The sequence below is a fragment of the Rhinopithecus bieti genome, unplaced genomic scaffold (assembly GCF_001698545.2).
Source record: "Rhinopithecus bieti isolate Rb0 unplaced genomic scaffold, ASM169854v2 scaffold_7884, whole genome shotgun sequence".
In the NCBI taxonomy this organism is placed as follows: domain Eukaryota; kingdom Metazoa; phylum Chordata; class Mammalia; order Primates; family Cercopithecidae; genus Rhinopithecus; species Rhinopithecus bieti.
The window spans coordinates 3,682,493-3,691,247 of record NW_016806331.1 but is presented as its reverse complement, the minus strand read 5'-3'; the positions used below and the strand labels follow the sequence as shown (position 1 = coordinate 3,691,247).

At 37.4% G+C, this 8,755-nt stretch overlaps 1 pseudogene; it reads left to right on the top strand.

The window, feature by feature from the left end:
- The first annotated feature begins 380 nt into the window (after positions 1 to 380).
- Positions 381 to 868, top strand: LOC108531945 (60S ribosomal protein L29-like; annotated as a pseudogene).
- Positions 869 to 8,755: the final 7,887 nt, after the last annotated feature.

Below are 8,755 nucleotides of genomic sequence, written 5' to 3'. Positions count from 1 at the left end.
ACACTGGCCTCTTATTCCTAATAGTTCCAAGAATAAGCTTAAAGTTTCGAAAATAATGCTAACAGGATGTGTCCTGTGGTGATGACCTTTGTGGATAAACAGTGAAATTTCCCAATAAGTAGGTGTTGATTTCAAAGAGTGGAGGAATAAAAAAGGGCATTATATCTTGGAAAGAAAAGTAGAACTGGGGGCAAGAAACAAGGTTAGGAACTGGGGTAGACAGGACTCTGCTTATGAAGCCTTAACTTTGAGGATTTTTTGATTATGGAAATATTAAGTGGATGGTCAACTTTTTTTCCCACATTATATCAGAATTCTCTTTGGTTTCGCCTCGTACTTAAGAATAGTCAGCTATGGGAGCCGTGGCTTATGGTGCAAACATGGCCAAGTCCAAGAACCACACTACACAAAACCAGTCCCGAAAATGGCACAGAAATGGCATCAGGAAACCCCAATCACAAAGAAACCCCAATCACAAAGAAACCCCAGTCACTAATCTCTAAAAGGAGTGGACCCCAAGTTCCTGAGGAGCGTGCACTTTGCCAAGAAGCACAACAAGAAAGGCCTAAAGAAGATGCAGGCTAACAATACCAAGGCCATGACTGTACATGCTGAGGCCATCAAGGCCCTTGTAAAGTCCAAGGAGGTTAAGCCCAAGATCCCAAAGGGTATCTGCCACAAGCTCGATCGACTTGCCTACACTGTCCACCCCAAGCTTAGGAAGCGTGCTCGTGCCCGCATTGCCAAGGGGCTCAGGCTGTGCCCGCCAAAAGCCAAGAATCAAACCAAGGCCCAGCCTGCAGCTCCAGCTTCAGTTCCAGCTCAGGCTCCCAAAGGTGCCCATGGCCCTACAAAGGCTTCAGAGTAGAGATCTCTGTCTGCCAACGTGAGGACAGAAGGACTGGTGCGATCCCCCTGGGCTGCCGTCTGCATGGGGCTGGTGTCTTCCTGTACTATTTGTACAAATAAACCTGAAGCAGGAAAAAAAGAAAGAAAACAAGAATAGTTAACTACATATGTATAACTTTGTGAGGTGGCAGTAAGGAGGGTAATGGCAGAACCGTCAATGATAGTGAGGCTTATCCCATGCTCAGTCACCACCTCCTTGACCATCTCCTGCTCCACAGAAGCCTTTGAAGATGTGGCAGTGCCACACTAAGGAAGAGAGCGGGAATCTATGTATCTCAGATGAGTGGTAATTAGTGATGCCTCAGAAACAAACATGAACTAAATTGCATAGGGAAGTGATTCTTAATGGGGAGAGATAAGTGGCCTTTAAGTTATTTATGGAAAAGGCACAACTGTTGTAATAATACAATCATCTATTTCCTTGCACACCATAGAAGGAGCCATTTCATTACATTTGCATATGTTTTATAAACAAACATGGATACTAACCATCAGCCAAGTAAGAGATGCTCGCGATTCTTTCATCAAAACATATTGTGGAGTTGCTTCCTTTTCCTAATTTGTTTCTATGAATAATCTGTAGAGTTGTGCAACATGCACATGACACATGGAAATCAGAGTTATGACTTTTATGTAGACCACATTGTTTTTTTGCCTGTAAATTGCCTCCAAATGGCTCGAAAGAAATACTGCTTTGAAGTTTAATTCAACCAAGAAGGGCTACCTGAAAGCATTTACACCTAATATTCAGTAGAGCCTATTTCAGTGATCCTCCATCACGCCATGGAGACAGGCTCTATCAGTTAGGGTTTCTGCCTAAGGAACACTCCCACTCGGGTATAAGAGAGTTTAGAAGTCTTGTGCTGAAAAGGTACAGGAAGAAAATACAAAAGCCAACTGATTGGAAGAAATCTGCAGCATCCTAAAAGTCACTGTAATTAAAACACAGAAGTTTGTAATTATTCTGCAGGAAAACAACATACTAAGTAAGACACAAAAATACAAATGTGGTTTCCCAAGGCCTTGCTACATTAATTCAAATTGACTTGGGCAGATATGAAATCCTCAGATGGGCTGAAAACTAGTTGGAAAGCTTAAAACAAAAGAAAATACAATATAATTAGGTGGAAAGGGTAGCCGATTTGGAGTCACTGGAATATGGTCAGTTCTGCCATTGACTAACTGACTGACCTTTGGCAATTCATGGAATTTCTCTGTGACTCAAATTTTAAACTGGAAAACAGGATATTATTACTTAACCTTGGGTTAAAAGAATGTGTGCAAAGGTTATTTTGTTTTCAAAGGCTATTCCCTTCCACACCTCTTTCCTGCCTCTGCACAGTGACAGACAACCCCCACTTCACTTCTCCACCAGGAACCTGCTTCATTTTCCTTTTTATATTCAAATTATTACTTATAAGCTTCCTAGTTTACAAATTTTGTTTTTTATGTTTCCTAAAGTCAGCATTCAATATGTTATCTTATTTATTTTTAAATTATAAATAGACATTTTATTTGGATGACCTTTTCTATAAAATCATATTTTTTCTCATCTTTAGTTTTAAATAGTTTTAAATTTTTTAGTTTTTGATATTTTGACTTTTTTACATATATTTTTAAGTTTTGTATTTTTAATTATTATGGGTATAGAATAGATGTGTGTATTTATGGGGTACATGTGATGTTTTCATATAGACACACTATGTGTAGTAATCAAATCAGGGTAATTGGGGTATCCATCACCTCAAGCATTTATCGTTTGTGGTAGGAACATTGTAATTCCACTCTTTTAGTTATTTTAAAATAACAATAAATTGTTATTATTGACTGTAGTCACCCTGTTTTTAATCTTATTTTTAATTGATAATAACTATATATGGGGTTCAATGCTATATTTTCACACATGCTTACATTGTGGAATGACTAAATCAAGCTAATTACTGAATCCGTCATTTCACATGCTTATCATTTTTTGTAATGAAAACATTTAAATCCTACTACTTTAGTAATTTTGAAATATACAGTGCCTATTATTTATCACAGTCACTATTCTGTGCAATAGATCACTAAAGCTTATGCCTCCTCTCTAACTGAAATTTTATACCCTTTGGTCAACATCTTCCCCATCCACCCCTCTTCCCAGCCTCTGGTAACCACCATTCTACTCTCTACTTCTTTAACATTATATTTTAAAATTAATCTGCTAGTATATTTATGTTGAGTGTCTCTTCAAATTACACTTCAAATTAAGAAAAAAGTTTTCTTATTACCCTTTTCTCTTCAGTTACCATTGCACCTTCTTGGCTCTTACCATTAGCTAAAGTCAATTCAGTGTTCAGATTCTTGACATACATGAAGTGGTCAAACTCAAAGGGACTTGTTGAAGTACACTTTTGATGAAGTCAGTCACCTCTGTGATGACTTAGACATATTTCTTCAATTGTTTGGGAATAATGTTTATGTGTATTAGAATCATCTGGAAAATAAAATAAAAATTTCTGAAGCTTCTTTAGGAGATTCTGATCCGAAAAGTTTAGGCAGAGAACCAGGAATCTGCATGATTAACAATCACCCAAGTAAGTAATTCTGATGCAGGTAACCCATAGTCCACACTTCTAGAAACTCTGTTAGAGGTTATTTAGCAATTCCAAAGGGAATCTGGAGTTTTGAAATGTTGTGATTTAAAAAGAAGTACTTTAGAGAGGGCAATATTAGCAAAATGAATTTTTTTTTTTTTTTTTTTTTTTTTTTTTGACAGAGTTTCGCTCTTGTTGCCCCAGCTGAAGTGCAATGGTGCAGTCTTGGCTCACTGCAACCTTCACCTCCCTCCTGGGTTCAAGTGATTCTCCTACCTCAACCTCCTGAATAGCTGGGATTACAGGCGTGTGCCACCACACCCAGCTAATATTATATATTTTTATTAGAAACGGGGTTTCACCATGTTAGCCAGGCTGGTCTCAAACTCCTGACCTCAGGTGATCTGCCCGCCTCGGCCTCCCAAAGTGCTGGGATTACAGGCGTGAGTCACTGTGCCTGGCCAAATGATTTTTTTATATTAAAAATTGTGATGCTAAAAAATGTGATGGAAGCACGGACTTGAGATGGGATGGTAGTTTGTTCACTTGATATCTGTGTGCCTCAGGGAAATTAATTAGTCTTACTCTCCTAATACATACCATAATAACACCATTAGCCACTGAAGGAAGTGTATAGGGATGAATGAGATAATATAGGTTAAAAACAAACAAAACTTTTAGCATGAAACAGAAAAGAAATATTAATAATGACCCTTTTATTACTGACAATTTTAAAAACTGGATTATCAAACTAAATGAAGAAAAGCTAAGCCCAGATGTCACACATACCTTTTCCATAAATTAGTATTTTCACTTATCTGAAGTATGAAGGACGGGCTTGTCAACACTCAGTGACATACCCAGGCCAGAGGCAAGCTAAGGTGCTAAGGTGTGGTTGAAAAGCAGTTATTTGGCTTTAACAGTAATTCAGTAAAACATGCATTTGATTTAGCATAAAACACTGCTACTAAGTGTAAATATAATGTAATAGCAAAACTATTTTTTATTGCACCAATTTCTTTTAAACAACTGTGGGGAAAAAAAAAAAGAAAAAAATACCAGTTACAAACTGGCTGGAAATGAGTTATGTGATTTTCCTATTATCTGGAAACAATTTTTTATTCTGTGCAAGATGTTGTAGGTAGGTTACAATCACACTGATTATAAATTTATTATGTCTGGATTTTGGAATTTATTGAAAGACAAACTGAGGCATGTGGCACCTTGTATCTTTCTCTCTCCCCTACCCCTTCAAATGTATATACTCACGCATGTTTGTAACATTCATACAGACTGAATGTATAACACCATATAACATACACTGTTAATGTATGTGCACACCATTTTCAAATTAAGAAATTTTTTAAAAATGGAAAAAGTTTTCAGTAAAATTTCCCAACAGAAAATGACTCAACATAACCTTGGAAAATGCTTTTATATTAACCTGAAGGCAAAGGGTTGTATTCTCATCATCTTTGCATACCAGGTGATCTTGTGTAGTGCATATAAACATTAGACTGAACAAATAATCGTTGCTGAGGTTGATGTGATCTTTGGAACAACAACATTTAGGTAGGTCTCTTGAGATTCTGAAGGAATGGTAATGTAAAGAGGCCAGATGTTCTCCTGAGGTTTGCTTTATCTTTTCTAGTTATAGGATAGATCAGGTTATGCTATAATAATAGAAAACTCCCAGTTCTCAGTGATTTAACCCAAAAAGTGTTGATTTTTCAATTATAACCATTTGTGGATATAGGAGACCCTCTAAAGTAACTGTACTTCATGTGGTAACTCAGTGATGCTGTTTTGATCTTGTGTCTCCATAATCTCAACAAAAGGCCTCTTCTACTGTCACTCAAAGGGAGAAGACAGCTCTGGGCTGGAGGGTCTGGCAGCAGTAAATAAATGGCTTAGCTTGGCATGATACACATCACTCTGCCTGCAGCCCAGCAGTGCTCATAGCATTGCTCCAACTACCTGCTATGGAGTAGGGAAATAGGATCAATCTTTCCTTTTGTCCCAGAAGCAGAGATCTCATAATGTTATGAAATTCATAACAGCATCATAAGCCTTAAAGATGGAGAAATCATAAAAAATGAACTGATGAAGAAACTCCTTAGTAATAATAAATGTAACATCAGATCTTAGGTGCTGATTATAGAGGGGAATTCTGAGTTTGAAAACATTTTATTTAACCTAACCAAAGCTTACTTTAAAATCAATGGGAACTTATTTTTAAACAACTTTTAAATGCCATGTATCTAATATTTTAATGCAATCTATCTTTCCTTTGTCAATTATAGCTGAATAAAGAATTCGAAATAATTATAGAAACTGTGATCATGGCATGTTCAATGGAAAGCTGATTAGAATGTATTGTTCTGAGCCAAATATTCATTTTATTGCTAAATATATCGTATTCAACAAATGGGAGTTTGATAAAAGCAAATTTTCCTTCTTTGGACCACTTACACTCTTTTCTTGGAATTCTTAGAAAAATATTATAATGTAATGTAATTATAATGTAAACTCATGTAGGCAAAAGCTTTGGTTTCTGGTCATTGCAAAATATCTATAAAAGAGTGATATGGTTTGGTTGTGTCCGCACCCAAATCTCATCTTGAATTGTAGCTCCCATAATTCCCACATGTTGAGGGAGGGACCCTGTGGGAATTCTTTCCTGTGCTATTCTTGTGATAGTGAATAAGTCTGTTGGGATCTGATGGGTTTATACAGGGCAGTTGCCCGGCACACACTTTCCTACCCGCTGCCATGTGAGAAGTTCCACTGCTCTTCCTTTGTCCCCAGCCACATGGAACTGTGAGTCTACTAAACCTTTTTCTTAATAAATTACTCAGTCTTCAGGTATGAAGGGTTACCAGAATTGAGTTCATTCCCTGAAACTTCTTTAGAATAGCTTTATTTTTTTTTTTTTCTGGGACTTTTCAACACTAGATTCCAGATAGATTAAAAAACTGATCAATCCCAAATTTGGTATATAAAGTTGACAAAAATAATTTAGAACTAAATTGTTAACATTTATTTACCATATTTAGTTTCCTCTACAGTCAGAAAGGTATGATTAAGCTTATTGCTTCAGCCATTGGAATTGGCTAGAGATCCTTGAAGAAGAAAAAATGTTATGAATTTAAAAGAAATAGAAGCCAAGCTTAATTTTAACCTTTCTTCACAGTCTTTAATCATATAATCAATCTTCTTGTTTGGATGTCATTTAGGATAGGGTGAAATACCATCTGCTATGGAAAAGCTCAAATGCAGTATTTTCTGGATGTGCTGGACTAGGTAAAGTCTTCAATTCCCCTCCAGACCTAGGATTTGATGGGTAGACAGAACGTGCAATTTTGCAATCTGCTGAGCCAGAAGAGGATTTAATATTACATCCAGAACTGTACTCAAATTGTCAAAAAATGTTCAATAAAATAACTGCAAATCATACTCAGTTAAACTAGCTGGCAAAGGTAGCATGACAAAATTGAGAAATAATGCATATGGGACATAGTGATATTTACATGTTTTCAGGGCTTACGCCTTGGGTGGCTATTTACAAGACAGCAGTTTCTACCCTTCCCTTCCACTTCAGGTTTGATACAAGGCCAAGTACTCAATCTAACTTCATATGACTGTGGTCTAGTGCAGATTAGTATTTGTCACCACTCTTCATAGCAGACAGGAATTCAGCAGACTGGGGAAGAAGGAAAAGGAGGACGGGGAAGAAACTAAGGGACTAAGACTGTTGAAGGTAAACATGCCTGTGATCTGCTGCCTGAGATAATCACAACAGTGAAACATGAAGGCTGTATGCCACCCAGATGTTCACAGTTTAACAATTTTTAGATAACCACTGAAGGAAAGAGCATCTTAGGATTCTCAACATATTTGCTGCCACCAAAAAAAAGTCATACAATAAAGCATTATTTTTATGCACGCTCTCTGAAAATGTTTTGCAGAATTCTAAGCTTCTTACTTAGAAGCTAACAGAACATCTCGCTGGAAGATGATAGATCATAAACACTCTTTAAATAAAGCATATGGTTTAACAGAAAACTATCAATCAGAACAAATGAATCAGTATAACATATATATATGTATAATATATAGAACAGTATAACAAATATAGATACATATATATATATTGAGATGGAGTCTTGCTCTGTCGCCAGGCTGGAATGAATGGCGCAATCTCGGCTCACTGCACCCTCGGCCTCCCGGGTTCAAGTGATTCTCCTACCTCAGCCTCCCGAGTAGCTGGGATTACAGGCAGACCACCACGTCCAGCTAAGTTTTGTACTTTTAGTAGAGACGGGGTTTCACCATGTTGGCCAGGATGGTCTTGATCTCTTGACCTCATGGCCCACCTGCCTCGGCCTCCCAAAGTGCTGGGATTACAGGTGTGAGCCACTGTGCTCAGCCCAAATATATTTTTAAAAGCCAAAAAATAATATATCATCGATCCTAAAATATTAACAAAATAATGACAAATTTTAAAGTAAGGATGATGTAAAAAGCAACTGTTTCTTTATGAATACAGAACATAAACTCTTAACTATGGGTCAGACACGGGTTTAATTGCTTTTTATGTATTAACACTCAAACAATCTTATGAAGTACATTCTATTGTCTTCTTTCTAAAACTGAGGAAACTGAGGCACTGGGGAGCTTATACATTAAGCTGGTAGATGATAGCCTTGAGACTTGAACCAGGGAGGCTGGCTCCATGCTTACTATGGTAAGTTATGAAAGGGAGGAACACAAATCTCTCAGTTTTGCAATGGGAACAGTACTCATTTATGTATTTCCAAATAATATGTGATGTGGTTTCTCATGTTGATATCATGGATGGGCTGTAGCAGTTTCAATGAACAGGTAAAATTTGAAGAAAGAAGCTGGTAGTTTTTGGTTTTGTGTTATGTTCTTTGAATAAAATTTAGGACAGAATGAAATTACTTTATTCACTCTTCCAATTTTCTACTTTGAAACTGTTAAGATTATAATGCTCATTATGCCATTGACTTACTGATTTGGACTGATGATTTTAAGAATCGATTAGAGGGAGCGGAGCAAGATGGCCGAATAGGAACAGCGCCAGTCTCCAACTCCCAGCGCGAGCGACACAGAAGACCGGTGATTTCTGCATTTTCAACTGAGGTACTGGGGTCATCTCACTAGGGAGTGCCGGACAATCGGTGCTGGTCAGCTGCTGCAGCCTGACCAGCAAGAGCTGAAGCAGGGCGAGGCATCGCCTCACCTGG